Here is a 10,554-nt window from a genome sequence, read left to right on the forward strand (position 1 = left end):
TAGATCAGTGCTGTGCAACAGTACTTTCTACAAGGATGAAGATGTTCTCTATCTGTGCTGTCCAATATACCATCCGTTAGCTACAAGTAAACACTGAGCACCTGAAAAATGTGGTTAGAACAGGATCCAATTTCTTAGTTTATTTAACTTCACTCTAAATCTAAATAGTCACGTGTAGCTAGAGGCTACCACCCTGGACAATGCAGATCTACAGAACAGACTACAAAGAAACAAGGATAGGAAGGCATAGGAAGTAGACATGAGAATCAATTGTATTTTACACCACAGTTTAAGAATAAACAAATTGGTGGGCTTCCCTGGTGGCGCAGTGGTTGAGAGTCCGCCTGCCGATGCAGGGGACGCGGGTTCGTGCCCCGGTCCGGTAAGATCCCACATGCCGTGGAGAGGTTGGGCCCGTGAGTCATGGCCGCTGAGCCTGTGCATCCGGAGCCTGTGCTCCACAACAGGAGAGGCCACAAGAGAGGCCCGCGTACCGCAAAAAAAAAAAAAAGAATAAACAAATTGGTAACTGCCGATCCCCATTTTCCTGCACTTTTAACCCATTTTTGGTGGACCTACAACATAAGGATGTGGAGGTCTTCACATATTTCATCTGCTTCTCTGGTTCGACTCTCATCTCTGGAGAAGTGAATACTTCCCAAAACTCTATTTCTCTATTCTGTGCCAGGATCTAATTTCATTTTCTTAATTGAATTCAAGATAAGTAAAGCACTACGCAAAGGCCACAGGGGAGAAAAAGTCGCAATCCCTGCTCTGAGTTTACAATCTAGAAAAGTATTGTCCAACAGAACTTTCTGTGAAGATGGAAATGTATGTCTGATCTGTCCACACAGAGTAGTCACTAATGGCTACTGAACACCTGAAATATGGCTAGCACGACCAAGGAACTACATGTCTAACTTTAATTTTAAATGAACAGTCACATGTAGGTGATGGCTACTGTACTGGGCAACACAGGCCTGTAAGACAGAAGACATAAATAATGGTGATTCAGGCCAAAGGGTGTTAAGTGCCATAAAGGAATACAGTGTTCTGAGGGTTGAGTGAGGAGAGCAAAAATTCAAGGAGGAAGAAAGGAACGGTCAGGAATAACTTGGATTACGGAGGTACTGTTTCCAATAAGCTCTAAACAGGTAGGATCTTGAAATGCCACAGAAATTAGAAAATGCAAGATGCACTCTTTAGGGACACTACAACTGGCTTGTTGGAGATTAGGCTACATGTAGGGAATCAGCAAAGATGATTATGGAGACATAGGTGAGACTGAAACCATGTGGAGACCCTTAAATGTGGGGCTGAGCAGGAGATGTCACCTGGTAGGCCATGAAGCTGATGAACAGCGTAGCGTAGCAGTTAAACACAGGAATTACCATTTGACCTGGCAAAGACAAGTGAAAACATACATCCATACAAAAACCTGTACATGAAAGTTTATAACAGCATTATTCATAACAGCCAGAACTGCAGACAACTCCAATGAAGGACTGAATACCACAAGGCTCTCCTTTCATGACCTGACTTACATCTAAAACAGCAATACAATCCTACTCCACGTTTTCCACTAAAAAATGTATAAAATTGCATTTGAATTCTAAATACCATAAGTTCCAAACTAACCAGAAGTTACATTTCCTGAAAGCACTTATACTTCCCAAGAGGCTAATAACAACTATTTCCTAAAGTGATTAAGAAATCATAATTTAAAATTATAGGTTAAAAATATAACAGGATTAACAAAAGAAAATGTTTGTGAACAACTGTCATACAGCTTTTTAAATTACTTGTTCATATGATGAGAGATTCCCCAAAGACTGTGAGCCTCAAGGGCAGGGAAAATACCTTATTCAGCCCTGTCCCTCTGCATCTCACTAGTGCTTGGTCCAGAGATAGCTCATAAACATTTCCTGAATGTTCTTTAATAAAAGAACTGTCCAATGGAAAATACAGGACTCTTCGTAGCAATAAATATGAAGTTGAGACATTTATTTAAAATCTAATTCAGAATTGTTGAAACATATCTGTTATTGATTAGTGGATATGAACGCTGAACCCACTGACCAATCTTAATATCACTAACAGTCAAACTACTTATTATCTGCATCCTCATATGATGGAATTACTCTGCATCATCTGAGGTGTACTGCGACTAAAACACTAAAATCTGAATCCAATGCAGCCTATACATCTACTTCCCAGGTTACAAAAAAGAGCAGGAGTTAGAGGAATATGCTGAACACCATGAAGCAAGCAGACAAAGCCAAAAGGAGGGCATTCTACAGGACAAGGGGGTCCAGTTTCTTCACTAAGTCAATGGTCTGGGAAAAGGTGGAAGGTGGAGAGAAGGATAGTCCTAGATTAAGACAGATTTAATAAAGGCCATAAAACACTTTTGTTTGGATCCTTATTTTAAGACAGAAAAAACTGTAAAAAGGTTATTTTAAGGATTTGAGGATACAAATGAATACAGGCTAGGTATCAAATGGCATTAAACAAACATTAATTTTGTTACATGTGATAACAGTATTTTGGTTATGTAAAGATGCATCAATTTTTAGAAGTACGTATTAAACTATGTAAGGATAAAAATGACATGAAGTCATAATTTACAGTATTTCTACATAAAAGGGATTGAGATATTGGGTATATGGCTGTACGCTGTATTTTTATACTTTTTAAATAATGAAAAATTAAGGAAAAAACCCACCATCACCACTCTGCCTGGGATTCTAGTGCCACTGGCCACCCAAAAACCACCGATTTCCCAGTCTGATTCGGTGTGGGCGGAAGATCATGATGCCAAGGCTAGATCCTAAGGGTATCACTTTTTTTTTTTTAAGTTTCTCATTTGTAATGACTCAAATGTCAGAATCCCTATGGGTGGTTTGACACCTGCAGCAAAATAAGTTAAGTCTCAGATTTACCTTTAAAAAAGAAGATGACAGCAAAAATTTCTCAATTTGAAAATCCAATAATAATCAGAGGGAAAGACCCATTTAAGACCCATCACTGTACTACTTTCTCTAGTCTCAAAATACACCATGACCTAAACAAAGTTCCCACACAAAATAGTAATTCTAAAACTTGAAAGGCCTTGTCTTAGTATTTCATATCAAGAAAACTAATGTCGAGGGGCTTAAATTCTCTCTCAGCAATATACAAGATAAATCCCTTTAATACAATCTAAACTGGAAATTCTCCTAACATCTGATAACATCAAGAATATATAATAAGATAAAATTCTAAACTCCCCCAAACTCTACCTTCACTATCAAGGTTTGCAATCTATTGCAAAATTCACATTTTTCTGCACAGAACAACTGGAGAGACTTCAGTGATACAGACATAAAGTGGAACACAGACACAAGAAAAGTAACCATTAACTCTAGTACACTGGTGTACTGTTGCTTTAAAATTGCTCTGAACTGATCCAGGAAAAGAAGCTGTTTACATAAAACAAGTCTGGTAGACAAAAATTTGCCTGTAAACTACAGAACCTGAAAAAAACTTAAAATATTCTTTAATTGCACTTGTTTTCTTTTTTAATACTTCTAATCCTCTACCTCTGTGGCATTACCCTACACCTTTTCCCCATGTTTCAAAACTCAAATAATTTTGACATCACAATTCTGTCTAACCTTAAAATGGAAATGAGCTGAAAGGCAGTTGTAGAGCAGAATACTAACTAAAAATCCTAACAAGTATATCAGGGCCTGATAGGAGGGCAGAGGCAGTAATAGCAACAGCAGCAGATGGTGCTTCCTCCTTCCTCCTGGGTTGCAGGCACTTGCCTTACACACAGCCCAATCTTTCCACTATTCCCAAGGGCTGGAGACAGGAAGAGGGGACGCTACCTGCTCGGCCTGTCCAGTGACTGCAGCACAGAACCTAGAGGAAGCCTACAATCTCCAACTCTTAAAGCCTGCATTTAGTCACCAAGCGCGACTAAATAAAAGTAACTATGTGAACACTCGTACTCAAGCAAGCCCGATTTATAAAGCTTAAGAGAGACAAAAAAAAACTTCGCAGTGTGCAGCACAGTACCTTCAACAGTAGAAAAATTAGCCTTTAATTGTTCAATTCTTGGCTGTCAAAGCAAAAATAACCCACTACTTATTTACCAAAGTTCTAAAATGTGTTCCTACTATTATTGTCAAGTTTTTCATAGACTATTTGAAAAAATCATCTGATATTACACAAGGATGATTTGAGAACTTAAGGAGACGAAACTAGACAAAGCTTTTCATTTAAAAAATTGTTTTGCTTGGCAAAACACTACAAAATACTTTTATGTATGACTTTAATGAAGCATTAACTCATACAACCCATTAGACACATGCTTATATACACTATAAAAGACGACGACCCCGTTTGGGGGTACGTTGTAAAGGCGCATCTCTCAAAGTTAACCCAGAATGGGCCACGACACGTCCTTTCTGAAGAAAACACTGAACCCGTTCAAGCTAAGCTTCTGCCGGGCAAATGGAATAATGTTTACTCTGTGAGTAGACAAAGTGAATAGTTTACACACTGGAAATGATGAAAATCCTAAGAACCTTAAACCTAAGTTACAGAAACACCACCCCACTGCTTCCCCATTTCTTGTTCATTTTCCTGATCTGATCACCAGGACCTTAAAAAGACCCAGAGAACATTCTTGTGCAACGAATGCCCCTCTCACCGGCCCCCAGGCAGCGTCCCCGCCGCCCACGCCGCACCTGCCCTAGCGCCCGGTCGCCCAGCTCCGCCTCCCTCGGGCCTCACCAGTCCGCCCGGCCCAGCGCGGGACAAAGCACCGCCGCGGGCCCGACCTTGGCGCCGCCCAAGTCGGCCGCACAAAGCGCCGCACTTCCGGCAGCGCAAGCCTCCGCCGAGCCCCTCGAGTGCCCCGCCCGCACTTACCGCGCCGCGTCGGCGGCCTGGGCCTCGATGACCAGCGCTCGCCGGCCCGGGGCGGGCTCGGGGGTCGGGCTCGGCGAGGGGCGCGCGCCGCGGAGGCCTGCTCCGATGCGGGGCTGAGCCGCGAGGCCCCGGTTGCCGCCGCCGCCGCCGCCGCCTCCCCAGCCCGCGTTCCCGCTCGCCCCGCTCGGTCCGGTCCGCCTCTTCGCAGCCCGCGCTCCCCGCCAACGCTGCGCAGCTGCCGAGCTCCAACCTCACTTCCGCCTAGAGCCCGCCGCGGCGGGGGCGCGCCGGCACGTGACCTCACGGCACCTTCCGGTCTCGGAGCTGGCGTGCGCGCTCCCGCTGGCGTCCGAGAAGCTCCCGGATGCGGAGGCAGCGGGGAGCTTTGCGACGCGGAGATCCTCGGGCCGAGTCCTTGGGCTCTCGGAGTTTGGAGCTTGGAAGGCTGAGTGCCTGAGAGGTCATCAGCGCCCGGGGCGTATCTGTTGACTTTTTCGAACAAACGCTCGTGTTTTTCCTCACGCTATCTTTGCGCTCTTCGTGCAGTGTAGAAAGAACACAGTGGAACATAATTATAGGGTTTTATTAACGTCTTAAAAAAATGTATTTTTTTTAAATTTTCAAACAGCGCCGCGCTACAGGCACCCTCGTGTAAATGCTGCCGCGGCGAAGGGGCTGCGCCTTTCCAGACTGTCACGCTCCGCGCCCCTGGCCGGGGTGGTCGGGTGGCCTCCGGCGGGGTGGTCAGAGGAGCGGGAAGGCCCCGCTGCCGGCCGGGCATCCTGGGGCTCGGCGCTGGCACCGCCCGGGCTCGCGGAGCCGCCACGCTGGCCGCCAGCGCGCTCCGGTGCTCTTTGCGTTCGCTGTTTTTGATGCTCTGCATTCATTAAGTCACTTAATACTCATAATAAGCCGTTTTACAAATGAGGAGATTAAGGCACGAAGAGGTTGACAACGTTCTTCGAGAGCACACAACTCCTAGGAAGCCGACCCGGGATTGAAACCGCAACGTCTGGCTTCAGAGCACTTGCTCAGAAAGAGGGAGTTTTGGCTTTGCGCTTTCCCAGAGCTGCACTTGCTGTCTCTGCAACGTTACTTGGACCCACAGGTTCCCTGCGTGAGCTGAGAGCCGATGGGTCTGCCTTGGAGAAAGGTGAAGGAATCCTGTGGCCTGCACTCAGCAGGAAGAGTCCAGGCAGTCTACCTTGCCTTGACCAAGCTGAGAACATCTGCTACGGTTCCTAAAGACTTTTTACTTGGCATCTCTAAGATTTCAGTGCAGGTTAAAATAGTTGCAAAGGACTTGATTTTTGGCACGCTGTAAGTGATGATGGTTTTAAATAAAACGGGATGTTATTCTTTAAACATACCCACCATGGTGATTCGATTCCCACTATTTTCCATTTTAAAAATACATGAATTAGTTCTGGGCTTCCCTGGTGGCGCAGTGGTTAAGAATCCTCCTGCCAATGCAGGGACACGGGTTCGAGCCCTGGTCCGGGAAGATCCCACATGCTGCGGAGAAGCTAAGCTCATGAGCCAAAACTACTGAAGCCCGAGCGCCTGGAGCCCATGCTGTGCCGCAGGAGAAGCCACCGCAATGAGAAGTCCGCGCACCGCAACGAAGAGTAGCCCCCCGCTCACCGCAACTAGAGGAAGCCCGCCGGCAGCAACGAAGACCCAATGCAGCCAAAAATAAATAAAATTAATTAATTAATTTTTTAAAATACATGAATAAGTTCTGTAACAGTGTGAAATTCCATTCCTGCTTTTTCTCCTTAAACTCCTGCTTCCATAGCACTGCCCCTGGAGAATTTAACCCTAATATATTGTCTGTTGAGCGTCATTATTTTTTTTAAGTCTCTTGTATCTGTCAGGATAGCTAGGAAATGCTGCAGTAACAAGCCCCAAATCTCAGTGTCTTCACACAATAGAGGTTTATTTCTCACTTAATCAACAGATCCAAAGCAAGTGGTATCATCTAAAAAACTACACAAACAGGAGAATCCAGCAGCAAGTGATAATTGGAGTGAGAAAAAAAAAGATAGCTGTCATGTATCTAAATAACTAATTAGACGATAAAATAGAAGAAAAGATCCATTTTATACAAGGTTACTTACAGGAAAAATAAACCAATATATAAATATAACAATATAATACCTAGCAATAAACTTTCGTAAGAGTTGTGCAAGATCTATATGAATAAAATTTAAAATAACCACCAAATGGCACAAAAGAACACTTAAATTCGTGGAGAAAAACATATTATTGGATAATTCTTCTAAATTTATTAATTTAATAAAATTCCTATCAAACACCAATAATTATTTTTAAGTAGATAAAGTAATTCTAATTTACACATGAGGAAAAAATCAACAAGAAAAATCGAAAGCAAGAATATCTGGGAAAATCCCTGGCGGCCCAGTGGTTAGGACCTTGCGCTTTTACTGCCAAGGGCCTGGGTTCAATCCCTGGTTGGGGAACTAAGATCCTGCAAGCCGTCCTGTGTGACCAAAACAACAACAACAACAAAAAACAAAAAAAACTGCCAGGAAAACTTTGAAAATAAGGAGTAATATTGAGGGGGCTACTAAACCTATCAGACAAGAAAACATATTTAAAATTCTCAATCAACAGTGTGTCACAGATGCATAAATAGACCAATGGAATATAACAGAAAATTCAGAAATACAAATTATTTTAGGAAGATGGTATCTGGTAAAGGTAACATCTCAAGTCACTGGGCAGAAAGATGGACTGTTTAATAAATGGTATTGGGACAGAAGTATAGCCATCTGAAAAAATGTAAAATTGAATCTATACTTTACACCATACCAGAATAAAATCCAAATGAAAAAAGATATAAATGTACAACCATGGAATCATAAAGAACAAGAAGAAAACATGGAAAATTATTTTTAGACCATGGAGTAAAGAAAGCGTTTTTAAACTGCCTCTCAAAATTCAGACACCATGGCTATGAAAAACTTTGGTTTGACAAAAATCACCATGAGCATAGTAAAAAGACAAATGATTAACGAGGAAGAAATAGTCCCAACACATATCATAGTCAAAGGGCTAATCTCCTTAATATTCAAAGAGCTTCCAGAAGTCAGTAAGAGAAAGTCCTAAAACTCAGTAGAAATTGAGAGTTCACAGAAAAAGAAATGTGGCTCATAAACCTATGAAAGAAAATTTCAGCCTCACTCATAAAAAGAAAAATGCAAGTTAAAACTCTTCGAGGTAGCATCTTTTCACCTATTTGATTGGCAAGCATCAAAAAAAAGTGACTATTGTTGAGGCTGTAGGGAAGCAGACACATTGCTGGAATGGAGAGGGGACCATTTGATGATGTGTATCAAGAACAAATATACAGAAAACTTTTCATCCAACAATTCCACTTCTGGGAGTTGCTCTACAAAGAAATTCTCTGAAGTGTAAAATGAAATAGGTTCAAGTTTATTCATTGCAGTATTGCTAAGAGTAGGAAAATACCCTAAGCAACCCTAGTGTTTGTCCTAAAGGACTGACTGAGTAATATACTCCATAACTCAAGAAAGAAATGAGCAACCTTTCTATATACTGAAAAGGAAATATCTTCAAGGTAGACTGTTAAATGAACAAAGCAAAGAGTAGAACTACTGTAATGGGCTGAACTGTGTCCCTTACTCTCAATTCATGTGCAGAAGCCCTAAACCCCAGTGCCTCAGAATGGAATTGTATTTGCAGATAGAACCTTTAAAGAGGTAATTAAGTTAAAATGAGGTCAGTAGGGCGGGCCCTAATCCAATCTGACTGCTGTCTTTATAAGAAGAGGAGATTAGGATACAGACAAGATAGATCTATGGACAACCATGTGAGTAGATGACCAAGCCAAGCCAGCCAAGGAGAGAGGCCTCAGGAGAAAGCAATCTTGTCAGCACCTTCATCTTGGACTTCCAGCCTCCAGAACTGTGAGAACATCAATTTCTGTTGTCTAAATTGTCTTGTCTGTGGTATTTGTTATGGCAGACTTAGCCAAATGATTCAACTGTGCTAAAGAATATTATGTAAAAAAAGGGGAAATGAAAATATATATTTGTATTTACTTTCATACAAACACAAATAATTGTAAAAATCCAAGAAAGTATTGGGTGGGCCAAAAGGTTCATTCAGTTTTTTCTGTAAGATGGCTCTAGTAGCGCTTAGTTGTCTGTAACTTCATTTGAAACAATTTAGTTAGATTGTATGTGACAGCTGTCATATCAGCATGCATTTAAAAAAAGACATCAAAATTGGTGAATTTTTGTGTAGCCATTTTAATATTGAAGATGGAAGAAAAAAGCAACAATTTCGGCATATTATGCTTTATTATTTCAAGAAAGGTTAAAAACGCAACTGAAATGCACAAAAAGATTTGTGCAGTGTACGGAGAAGGTGCTGTGACTGATCAAACATGTCAAAAGTGGTTTGTGAAGTTTCGTGCTGGAGATTTCTCGCTGAACTATACTCCATGGTTGGGTAGACCAGTTGAAGTTGATAGCGATCAAATCGAAACAACAATTGAGAACAATCAACATTATACCACATGGGAGATAGCCGACATACTCAAAATATCCAAATCAAGCATTGAAAATCATTTGCACCAGCTTGGTTACGTTCATCACTTTGATGTTTGGGTTCCACACAAGTTAAGCAAAAAACACCTTCTTGACCATATTTCCACATGTGATTCTCTACTGAAACGTCATGAAAACGTTCCGTTTTTAAAACAAATTGTGATGGGTGATGTAAAGTGTCTACAGTATAACAATGTGGAACGGAAGAGATCATGGGGCAAGCGAAATGAAGCACCACCAACCACACCAAAGGCTGATCTTCATTCCAAGAAGGTGATGTTGTGTATATGGTGGGATTGGAAGGGAGTCTTCTATTATGAGCTCCTTCTGGAAAACCAAACAATTAATTCCAACAAGTACTGCTCCCAATTAGATCAACTGAAAGCAGCACTCAACATAAAGCGTCCAGAGTAGTCAACAGAAAACGCATAATCTTCCATCAGGATAATGCAAGACCATATGTTTGTTTGATGACCAGGCAAAAACTGTTACAGCTTGGCTGGGAAGTTCTGATTCATCCGCTGTATTCACCAGACATTGAGCCTTCGGATTTCCATTTATTTCGGTCTTTAAAAAATTCTCTTAATGGAAAAAATTTCAATTCCCGGGAAGACTGTAAAAGGCACCTGGAACAGTTCTTTGCTCAAAAAGATAAAAAAGTTTTGGGAAGATGGAATTGTGAAATTGCCTGGAAATTGGCAGAAGGTAGTGGAACAAAAGGGTGAATACGTTGTTCAATAAAGTTCTTGGTGAAAATGAAAAATGTGTCTTTTATTTTTACTTAAAAAACTGAAGGCACTTTTTACCCCACCCAATAGCAGCAGTGCTTACCTGTGGTGAGACTAGGGACTGAGTGGACCCTGAGCAAATCTGGGATACAGGTGAGAATGATCATTTTCAAGGTTTGCTTTTCTTTTGCACTGCATGAATATATTACATGTTCTAAAATTAAATTAAAAATAAATAAAAATCTTATATTTTGATGAGAGTATAAAATGGTATAATCATTTTGGAAAAATGTATGTTCATTTCTTTT

General features: G+C 41.6%; 1 protein-coding gene across 2 annotated transcripts in view; it reads right to left on the minus strand.

Annotated features, from left to right (window-relative positions):
- FAM168B (family with sequence similarity 168 member B) overlaps window positions 1-5,119 on the minus strand; it is a 37,364-nt gene extending 32,245 nt beyond the window's left edge. Inside the window, exon 1 of one of the 2 annotated variants that reach the window (XM_082841887.1) lies at window positions 4,921-5,119. The gene's annotated coding sequence lies outside the window, so the exon portion shown is untranslated. The remainder of the gene's footprint in view (window positions 1-4,920) is intronic. The other variant, XM_082841886.1, reaches the window with a different exon arrangement.
- Between the last annotated feature and the right edge of the window lie 5,435 nt (window positions 5,120-10,554).

This window comes from Leucopleurus acutus, assembly GCF_964270905.1.
Source record: "Leucopleurus acutus genome assembly, chromosome: 6".
In the NCBI taxonomy this organism is placed as follows: domain Eukaryota; kingdom Metazoa; phylum Chordata; class Mammalia; order Artiodactyla; family Delphinidae; genus Leucopleurus; species Leucopleurus acutus.